This window comes from Neophocaena asiaeorientalis, unplaced genomic scaffold (assembly GCF_003031525.2).
Source record: "Neophocaena asiaeorientalis asiaeorientalis breed wild unplaced genomic scaffold, Neophocaena_asiaeorientalis_V1.1 scaffold152, whole genome shotgun sequence".
Lineage (NCBI taxonomy): Eukaryota > Metazoa > Chordata > Mammalia > Artiodactyla > Phocoenidae > Neophocaena > Neophocaena asiaeorientalis.
Window position 1 is genome coordinate 264023 of NW_020185338.1, and position 10989 is coordinate 275011.

At 43.8% G+C, this 10989-nt stretch overlaps 1 pseudogene; it reads right to left on the bottom strand.

Annotated features, from left to right (window-relative positions):
* Window positions 1-1983: 1983 nt before the first annotated feature.
* Window positions 1984-4207, bottom strand: LOC112393911 (serine/threonine-protein phosphatase PP1-gamma catalytic subunit B-like; annotated as a pseudogene).
* Window positions 4208-10989: the final 6782 nt, after the last annotated feature.

The window sequence follows — 10989 nt, forward strand, 5'->3', positions numbered from 1 at the left end:
ATACTCACACATAGACAAAGTTATTAATTACAGCATTGCTTATAATAGCAAATATTGGAAACAAGTTAAATGTTCATTGATTTAAAAATCTTGGTACATTCATCCAATGAAGTACTATGCAGATGTTTAAAAGAAACAGAAGCTCTTATGCAAGGATACGAAAAGAGCTCCAAGATCTTAACAATATCTGATGTTTTAAAAAACCAAAAATTAAAAAATGGTGTTTGTAATATGCTATCATTTGTGTACAAATATCTTTGATGAGTAGAGTCTATCTCTTGAGGGACACTTTCTTTCCCTCCTTGGAGAATTCATCTGGGCAACAGGAGTAAGAGGGAGGTTTATTCTTCAATGAATTCTTTTTTGTATGTATCCTCTGAACTCTGTACCATAAGAATCTATTATTTTTCAGAAGTTAATAATATAAAAAAACTTTTTTAACTTTGAACGCCCTTGGAGGCTGAATGCATTCCTCATGTCTTCACAGCCCTTCCTCTCAGATAGCCTGACACCCTTCATTTACGTCACCTGCCCAGCTCTGCAGGCTTTCCCTAGGAATTTTGTTACCTTCTTTGGAAGATGCCTGTGTTTCTTCAGCTCCGGGTTTCTGTGATTCTACTCCTTGCTGAGCAGCTCTGACGAATGAAATTGTGAACCTCTTTGTGCACTTTTAGCTTCCGGCAGCAGGAGGCACTTTATGCTTAAAAATATATACGTACGCTTGTATGTTTGTATGTATGTATATTACATCTGGACTGACAAGTAAAATGAGTATTGCTGGATCGTTTTGTTTATAGAGCACAGAATGTAATATTTCCATGAATCAACGCTGGGTGACGCCCAGGAATTTCATATTCCCATACCTGTTTGGGAGTTCCTCCAGATTGACAGACCATTTCTGGTGTTTTCCATGTCACCTGGAATGCTAAGCTGCTCCCAGAGATGAGTCCCTCTGCCACTGCAGCCCTGATGAAACCTCCTAGGCCCCCATTCACCCCACATCCTCAGCCTGTCATTACCCCTGCTCAGAGGCCTCCAACCCCCATATGACCCAACATTGGCAGCAGGGCTGGGTGGGGAAGAGGCTTTGTGCTGTCCTGGAAAAAGCAGATGCCTGAGAGTCAACAAACATCACATGCCTTGCTTTGGCATCATAGGCAATTCCATTTCTCTCTCAGGGCCTCCGTTTCCTCACCTGTAAAATGGGTGGTTAGTGGTTTTTAAGGTGTATGTGAGTGATTGTTATACTGTGGGCTTCTTTCTTTAAAGGAAATCTTTATGTCTATGCCCCGTATATAAAATGCATCCAAGTCAAGCAGTCCTGATTGAAGAGTGTGGAGGAAGAGGGAGGGGGGCAGGGAAGAAGGTATGCAGAGCCCCTCCCAGTCTTTCCCCGTGCCCTACCAAGAAGCTCTTGATATAGCTACTAGGTAGTTTAAAATGTCTTTGCACTCTTTGCACCCTGTACTGGGTTTGTTTTGTTTTGTTTTGTTTTGTTTTGCCGGGGGTGAGCCACAGGCTTGCGGGACCCTAGTTCCCCGACCAGGGATTGAACCTGGCCAGGCAGTGAAAGCTCTCCAAGTCCCAACCACTGGAAGTTCCCCGGGTGTTCTTTAAGAGCCTCACTCTGAGATTCTGGGATCCTGTGGAAGGCCAGTCCAGCTTGGGTGCAGGGAATTGACCTACATCTTATCTTCTTTGTGCCATGGACCCTTTTGCAGAATTGTGAGTGTGTGTGTGTGTGTGTGTGTGTGTGTGTGTTTTTAACAAGTTCATCATTTAATAAGTCTGAATTCATTTTCACCACATGGTATTGTAAAGGGTCCTCTGTTGAAACATTGTAACAGATCATAGTTTTAAAAAGTCATAGATATCCTGAGTTCTATATAAACCTAGTGGTAGTAAGTTAGTTCCTTTGTTTTGACTTACAAGCCTCAATTTCCCTGTAGAATAAAGAATGTAGACAAAAGAAAGCATAATTGGTCACTCATAAAGAACAGTATTGTTTCTTTAATTTGAAGCTTTCTGAATGAACGGGTTCAGGCCTGATGTAATGGTAGAAAGGTTATTTAATGAATAGGCTCTATGGAAATTGTACAAAATGTTATTAACTTTAATCATTAATAGCTTAAGCAGTAACTATGTTACTAATCGCTATTCAAACTCAAAAACCTGTTTTTGAATCCCCAGGAAGGCAGCATGTGTACACAACCAAGCCACCTTATACTTAGAGGAGTGCCAATACGTATTTCAACGGAAACTTTGGCTTTAGGAAAGAGTTAACAAACGTTTAAAATAATGACTCTGGGGCTTCCCTGGTGGCGCAGTGGTTAAGAATCCACCTGCCAATGCAGGGGACATGGGTTCGTCCGGGAAGACCCCACATGCTGCGGAGCAACTAAGCCTGTGCGCCACAACTACTGAGCCTGCGCTCTAGAGCCCGCGAGTCACAACTACGGAGCCCGCGTACCACAACTTCTGAAGCCCATGTGCCTAGAGCCCATGAACCACAACGAAGAGTAGCCCCTGCTCCCCCAACTAGAGAAAGCCCACGTGCAACAAGGAGGACCCAACACAGCCAAAAATAAATAAATAAAATAAATAAATTTATTTAAAAAAATAAAGTAAAATAAAGTAATGGCTTTAATCATCATTTTAAGTATATGGTAGGGGAAAGTGTGCTTTGATTAAATATACATCATACCAGTGATGCTGGCAAGGTTGAAAGTTACTAGTTTGTACATGACAAGACAGTAAGAGAAAAAAGCAATCCTTTGAAACAAAGTTTTAAAAATATATGTTCACAGTGGTTTGTATCAACAGTATGCATTTTATGACAATAACTTGTACAGATTGAGCACCCTAGGGCTCTCTTTATATCCTAAAGAAAACAAATTTGCATTATTCTTGGGTTGTACCGAATTTAAAATAGATCAAATGCACACTTACCCCCTAGACAGGATAAACTGTCCTGGGGTGTACTGCTTTAATACCATCCTTAAAATTGTTTGCAAAGAAAACCCAGAGAATTAAAAAACAAAACAAAACATTTTTTTTCTTGGGAGTGGAGAGTCTTTTATTTGCTGTTATAATTAGCAAATATCATTCATTAAGTCAAAAATGGAAGAAGCATGCCCACAAACACTATTTGAGCAAAGCTGACCAATATACATTACGATTTAAAAAGTGAAGACCGTATACTATATGTTACAAGTCCCAATTAAGCAGTGTCAAAATGACACCTGTTTCTTTGCTTGCTTTGTGATCATACCCCTTGGAGGTGTTAAAGGGGCTCCTGGCATTCCGCTTCTTTTTCTCTGCAGGCTTTAAAATCTGAAAAGAACAAATTAGTGCTTTGTCTACACTCAGCATGGCACCTCCATTGTCAAACTCTCCACAATAATCAGTTGCAGAAGACAGAGTGACCAACTGCCCCTTTGCAAAAAATTCATACCATTTTCAACCACCTGATGGGCTCTACATATAAGATCCAAATTATGCTGATGGAGAAATTTGGCAACCACTTCAGCACCAAATGTGAAGGACAACTCCTCTGTCATTTTCACCCCAGCCTAAGACATCTTTACCTGGGTCAGACCACAAAAGATCACAAAGAAGACCTTGATCTGGTATATCAGTTGGCCGCACAGTTCTCGGGATCTGCTCCATAGATTGAAGACATGGGGACAAACTTCCATGACAGCAGAATGTTTTCTCATCCACAACGGCTGCTAACAGTAAACAGTTAAAGCAGTCTATGAAAGTTTTCCGTAGTGTAATGTTGTATCTTCTTTTACATTCATCATAAAAATCCATACATGCTATTGATACTGACACACTCGTGGTTTCCTCTGAGAAGAAAAAAATTCTTGGGATATTTGATTTTCTTTAGCCAATAAGAGGCAGATATTCTCCAAAGACTGCTTCTCCCTGTCCCCAAGAAATAGATAATTGCTTTCTGGTGGGAAACCACCATACTCCAAAAGTCGAAGCAAATCATAGTATTACCTGTGGGTATCACCACTATTTTTAGCGGTGCTTCAAGTTCTCGAAGGATGGGCTGACTGAGAAAGATCTCTTGGGACTTTAAGCACAGTTCTCTGATTTCATTGTCTTGTAGCTGGACATTCTTGCCTAGCTTGGACCCTCTAACTTCCAACAGCCATTGGATGAGGCTGTTGATATTGAGTTTATTTGTATCTGCCATCGCTGTCCCACTGCCCACCTTCCCGTAGGTGTGGCCTTGCACCCAGGATTCACATCTCCTTTCCCACAGCCAAGAGCACAGAGGCGGCCCCGGCGGTGGTAGCAGAAACTGTTGGTGGGTCCCCCCTAACCGCCCGCACCCCCTGCTTCCTCTTTCTCTCCCCACTGGAACCATGAGGCAGAATTGTGTTTTTAAACCATAAAATAATATGCACAGTATGACAAAAGAAATTATAGTGGGAATATTGAAATACAGTTATCAAAATATTTTAAAATTATATGATTCAATAATCTATATACTTTTAAAATTAACACATCAAATAACAGTGTGTAAAATGAAACCTGGGGGATTTCCCTGGAGATCCACTGGTTAAGACTCTGCACTTCCAATATAGTTCCATCCCTGGTAAGGGAACTAAGATCCCACATGCCGCCAGGCAGGGCCAAAAAAAATAAAATAAAATAAAATGAAACCCAGCCTCCCTACTGTGGCCCACAAGGCCCTGCAGGATCTGGCTCAGGCTGCCCTCGCCAGCTGCATCTGGAACTGCTGTCCCTCAGACTCACAGTGTCCAGTCATCCCACCCTCAAGAACATTGGCCTTGATGTTCCCACTGCCTTGGAAATTTCCCCTCCACACATTCCCCACCCCATCATCACCCACAATTCCCAATTCACACGGACGGTCCCTTCCCGTCATTCACGTCTTGGTATAAAATTCTCCCGCTCTGAAAGTTTCCCTGGCCAGCCTGAGTCCACTAGGTCCTGTCCTGCTCCACACGGTACCTCATTCTTTTCCTTTATAATACTTATAATTATACAATTTTATTTTGTGTAATTATAATTTGTGCAATTATAATTATGCAAATTTATAATAATCTGTAGAATGTATTTTTATTTGTTTATTTACTTAGTGTGCGTCTCCCCTCCACGAAGGCATAGACCACATCTGTCCTTCTCTTGTGTACCTCGCACCTAGGACAGGGCTTACTACTCGGTAGGTGCATACATATTTTGTTAAATGAATGAATGCAGTGGTCCCACCCTGTGGATTAGAGAAGCTGGTTCCACGAGATAGGTAGGTACCTCAGAAAGAATCTATTGCATATGTAGGCATCCAGCACAATACCTGGCACACAACAGGTGCATAACAAATGGTAGGTATGATTTTTATGTCTCTCTGAGTTTCCCCCTGCATGACCTTCTGCTTATTCTTCTCCATCCATAATCCACATCCTAAGTCTAGTTCCATCCAAAATGAAGGCATGGGTCTTGCCATGGACCTCCTGGACCCCTCCCATCCTGCCTGCCTAACCCACAAGGCCAATCTACCTCTTTCCTTCCAAAACTCACGTCAAGTAGTTCCCCTACTTGGTTTTCAAGGACCCCAGAAGCATGGGGGTGGAACATTCTACTGAAATGCTGGAGACATTCCATCATGCAAGCATAAAAAAGCCTGGTGGAGTTCCTCAGGCCTGAGGGGAGGGGTCTTCATCACCCCTCAGGGGAGACATCATCTTTGCAATCAGGTGTGACTTTGGTGGCGTGGCCAAGGGGCAGGGCCAACCCAGCCCCTTCTCCTCAGGAGGCCGAGAAGGAGGTGAGAGTCTCAGGAAGGAGGGATAGTGGTGGGCAGAAGGAGGAGAGAAGTGTGCCTGAGTCTAGTGACGGGGCCCAGGAAGGGGCACACCTGGGTCATTGACATCAGTCCCACGTAAACTGACTGTTAATCGTGATTTGGGGATCCGTCATCTGAATGCAGGTGGGGTAGCTGTGTGAAGCCACATAGGAGGCAGTCAAATAAATGTGTGCTTGTTTCAACTCACGTCCCTCCCGACTGGTCTGTTCTCCCCTAATTAGGGAACTGCCGCAACCTAGCAGGGACTTGGTGCCTAGCTTCACCCATCCAATGTTATCCCCCAACAGGTACCCACTGCTCCATCCAGACAGGTGCCCCCCATTCTGAAGACAAGTCTCGTGAGTTCCCCAGCTGCTGGCCTTCTTTCACTCTGGCCACTGTTTTCCATTCACCCACTCTTTCCATTTTGTTGAGTTGTCTAGTCTGTGCCAGACACAGCTAGGCATTAAGGAGACAGATAGAATGTCTGCTCTTAAAGAGCTCAAAGTCTGTGTGGATAGATAAGAAAACTGACAATTACAAACAAGGTAGTAAGTCCTGCAAGGGAGGCCAGAGGAATGAATGAATTAGTGAATTAGTGAGTAAGTCTGGGTACGTGGACGTACCTCAGTCTACTCAATCCTGTAGCCCCCGCGCATGGTGTGACGAGTCTTATGTCCACCTTATCAGTGGATAGGAGCAGACAGGTCTAGGACTGAATTCCCAAGGCCATGCCCCTCTCTTAAAAGGGTACATGTGAGATGTCTAAGGCAGAGACCTGGGGAAAGTGGGATCCTTAAAAGGTTTCTCCTTTCTATGAACAATAAGGAATTTTTCTCTTGATCAGTACAAACCCCTTTTCTTTCTTTAAACTAGCTTTTGGAAAATTCATTCATTGATTGATTCAACAAATATTTATTAAGCATTTAGTATGTGCTAAGTACAAATCCAGGTGCTGGGGATAGAAACAAAAGGGACCAAAGCAAAGGTCCCTGTTCTTGTGGAGCTTATATTCTAGTGAGAGGAGACAGATAAAATAAGTCAAATTCTGGCTGAGATGAGATGGTGGTAAGTGCTATGAGAGAATACAAAGCAGGGAAGGAGGGGGCAGTGTTCCAGGTGGAAACTGCAGTTTTCAATAGGATGGTCAGGCAGGCTGAATGAAAAGCTGACACCTCTGTAAAGAGTTGAAGGAGGTAAAGGAGTGAGCCCAGAGGACATGGGGCAAGGGAGAGGAAGAGTGCTCCAGCCAGAGGGGAGCGTGAGTGCAGGGACCCGGAAATCAGGGGCAAAGGGGGCCAGGACTGTAAGAGCAGAAGGGGCAGAATGGCTGGAGGTGAGGGTGGAGAAGCAGGCAGGGGTCAGATAATATGGGTCCTTCTAGGCCCTGTGGAGGATTCTGCATTTAGGCTAAAAGTGTTAGGAAGCCATTAGAAGGTTTCCAGCAGAGAATTGCTTTAACTCACGTTTAGCAACGTGATATACATTTTATGTGTCCACGTGACTGAATCTGGGCATGCCCAGATAGCTGGCTCAACATTATTTCTCAGTGCGTCTGGGAGGATGTTTCCAGATGAGATTAGCATTTGAATCAGTAGACTGAGTATAGCAGATTGCCCTCCCCAATGTGAATGGGTATCAACCAATCCAATGAGGGCCTGAATAGAGCAAAAATGCAGAAGAAGGGAGAATTCGGTTTCTGCATGACTGTCTAGGCTGGGACGTTGGTCTTCTGCGCTCAGGCTGGGAATCACACCATTGGCTCTCCTAGTTCTCAGACCTTCAGGCTGCGACCACACCATTGGCTTTCCTGGGTCTCAGCTTGCGGATAGCCGATCACGGGACTTCTAAGCCTTCATAACTGCATGAGTCAGTAGCCAATTCCATACCCTTATCATACATGCAGACGTACATACATACATACATACATACATACATACTGTTTCTCTAGAGAACCCTGACTAATACATCCGTCTGGATGGTGTGTTGAGAATGGATTGAAGGGGTCCAAGGACAGGAGTAGGACAACAGTTATCGGGTGATTGCAATAATTCTAGTGAAAAAGGAGATCGCCTGCCCCAGAATGATAGCTGTGGAGGTGATGGAAGTGGTCAGATTCTGGATCTGTTTTGAAGAGAACCCATAGGATTTTGCTGACAGGTCAAATATAGGGTATGAAAGAAAAAGCAGTGTCGAGGATGAAAACGTCAAGGTTTTCTGCTGGAGGACCCGGAAGGAGGACTCGACATGAATCAGAACAAGCAGGCTTGGTGGGGAAGGTCAGGAGCTCAGGCTTGATTAGGGCAAGTATGACATGCCGAGCGGAGATGTCAGGTAGGCAATGGGATGTGTGAGTCTGGAGTTCTGGGGAGAGTCCTGGCTGGAGAGAAAAGCTTGGGGTCATCAGAACGTGGATGGAACCTAAACCCATGTGACTGGGTGAGTCAGCCAGGGAGTGAGTGGGGATAGAGAGAAGGAGAGGTGCATGACTAAGCCCTGGACCCACCAGTGTTCAGAGATCAGGTTAAGGGAAACCAGGAAGTGTGGGGATCCTGGGAGCCTCGTGGAGAAAATGTTGAAAGGAAGAGGAAGAGATCAACTGCATCAAATTGTGGGAGAGGGCTTGATTGCATATACACAAAATATCCAGAGCAGGTAAATCAATAAAGGCAAAGAGGAGATTTGGTGGCTGCCAGGGATTAGGGGAGTGGGGAGTGGCTGTTGACTGGGTATAGGGTTTTCTTTTGGGGTGACGAAAATGTCTTGAAACTCGACAGAGATGGTGGTTGCACGACATTGCGAATGTATTAAATGCCATTGAATTTTACTGTAAAATGATTAATGTTATGTGAATTTCACATCAATAAAAAAAGTTCTGTGAGAGATCAAGTGTGCTCACATTGGGAAATGACTGGTGGATTTTAGAAGTGTGGAGGTCTTGGGTGGTCTAGACAGGAGTTATTTGGGGGGCTGTAGAGCAAAAACCTAAGGAGAGTAAATTAAAGGGAGAATGGATACGTGAGGGCTGCCAGGGGGCCACAGCACTCCCAGGAGATTTTTACCCCTCCACCCAGGGCCAAAGCAAGGATCGCGTTTTTTTCCTTCTGTCATTTTGTTCATTAACCTCAAGGCTCCCTCCCCTCTGGAATCTGGTTTTGACCTTGGTATCAGCAGATTCCTTATACTTTTTTTCTTTCCTGCTAACTCCTTCATGCATTTAAAATGATGGTTTTTTCCAGCTTCACAAATTCGGTGGGTATCCAGTGGTGCCTCACTGTGGTTTTTCATATGTAAACATATATTGTATGTGTACACCTTGATATTGTCAATACAAACTGTCACTTGCCATGGGCACTTGCCATCGAGCTCTACAAGGATTAAATCATGAGCTGCTGCAGCCACTGACTTTCAACACCTCTTGAAAGGGGTTCAGGGTGGAGGGCAGAGATGAGGCCCTCTGTGCTCTGGGAAGAACTAGCAGAACAGGTCTTCAGATAGTTAGATATTTTCAGGAGACAGTTTTATGAGCCCAATTCTTGTATCTCCTCATATCTAGAAAAGCACTAAAATCCTTCGTGGTGATGTCTGCTCCTCGTGACTAGCAGAAACCTTCCTTCCGCAAAAAGTATGTGCTTGATTGCATGCACTCCCCCTTCACCAGAATCACATATATACTGACCTTCCCTCCACCTCTTTGGAGCAGTTTCTCAGAGCTATCTGAAATGCTGTCTCCCGGGCTGTCGTCCTCATTTTGCCCCAAATAAAGCTTAACTCACGACTCTCACATTGTGCATTTTTTTAAGTTGGCAATATACATGTATGTAAATATGTATTTTATAAGTATATAATGTGTATATATAAAATGTATTTAAAAAATATTTTTATCTAGTGTTTTTTTAGGTATTTTAATGTAGGAAGAGTTCAGGATATTTTATACACAACTTGCTTGGACACAAATTTCCCCTGCATTTTTTTAACCTACTTTTACAGTGAAATATAACACACGCAGAGGAGTGTACAAATACATATCACATACATGTACAAATATGTGCTTGCCAGTGCATCAGAGGTCCCTGAGTGTTCTTTCCTACCATAACCCTCTTCTCTCCTGAAGGTAACAACAATCCTGATTTTTATGGAGATCAGTTCCTTATTTTTACAGAGGTCTGAGATATTGTGATTTATAAGAAATATATATCTGGTCATTCAGATGACCAACATATATTTCTCCATATATAATTTTGTCTCTGTCCACAGTTTCTGGCTCGTAGCTCCTCAAACGCTTGGAATTTCCTAAGTGTTGAGAGTGATGAAAAGTGTCTTGTGTTAGTGAAGTGACGGAAGCACTAAGGGTAGAGGCTGTTTGTCAGGAGAACCAACCAACTTTCATTCCCACCCTGTGGGGAGGGGAGAGGGGCTGGAGGTAGAATAAATGGAATGCATCACCAATTATCAATGATTTAATCAGTCATGCCTCTGTAATAGAGCCACCGTACAAAACCTAAAAGGACAGAGTTTGGAGAGCTTCCTGGTTGGTGAATATGAGTGGATGGGAGGCAAATTGGCCAACAGAGGGCATGGAATCTCTGTGCCCCTTCCCACTTACCCTGTGCTTGAAACCAAGTCCCCTAAAACAGAGTTCCCCTGATGAGTTCAGGATTAACCTCTCTACCCAAAACTTTATTCCCTTTCTTGTCCAACCCCTATTCCCCTCAGGATTGAGAACGATCAAAGAAAAGGGGGATTGAAATTGAGCAGGGCCCTGCAGGGCCTTCCTGGTTATAAAAGTCACTCTGTGTCTCCTGCTTCTTGTTTGTGGAAAAAGGCTTTGGTTTCCTAGGCCTTCCTTGAGTTCCAAAGAGCAGACTCAAGCAGTTACTAATTAGGGAAGTGAGGCAATGCAGAAACAGAGGGAAAGCAGTCAAGAAACAATAGTTCAGCAACAAAACAGAGACTTAGTTCCTCCTCAAGGGTTATATATATATAACAATCTGATGCATATCTTTGAGTTGTTCTGCAAAAATGAAGATCCCACCCTGCCCCCTCTTCCCCTGCTCATCACAGTGATGACGACTACTTGCTGACCACAAGCATGTGGACCCCAGACTGGTTGGCACCAGGAGGTAGATGATTAAGATTCCTGAAACACCACCCTGTTACCTCAC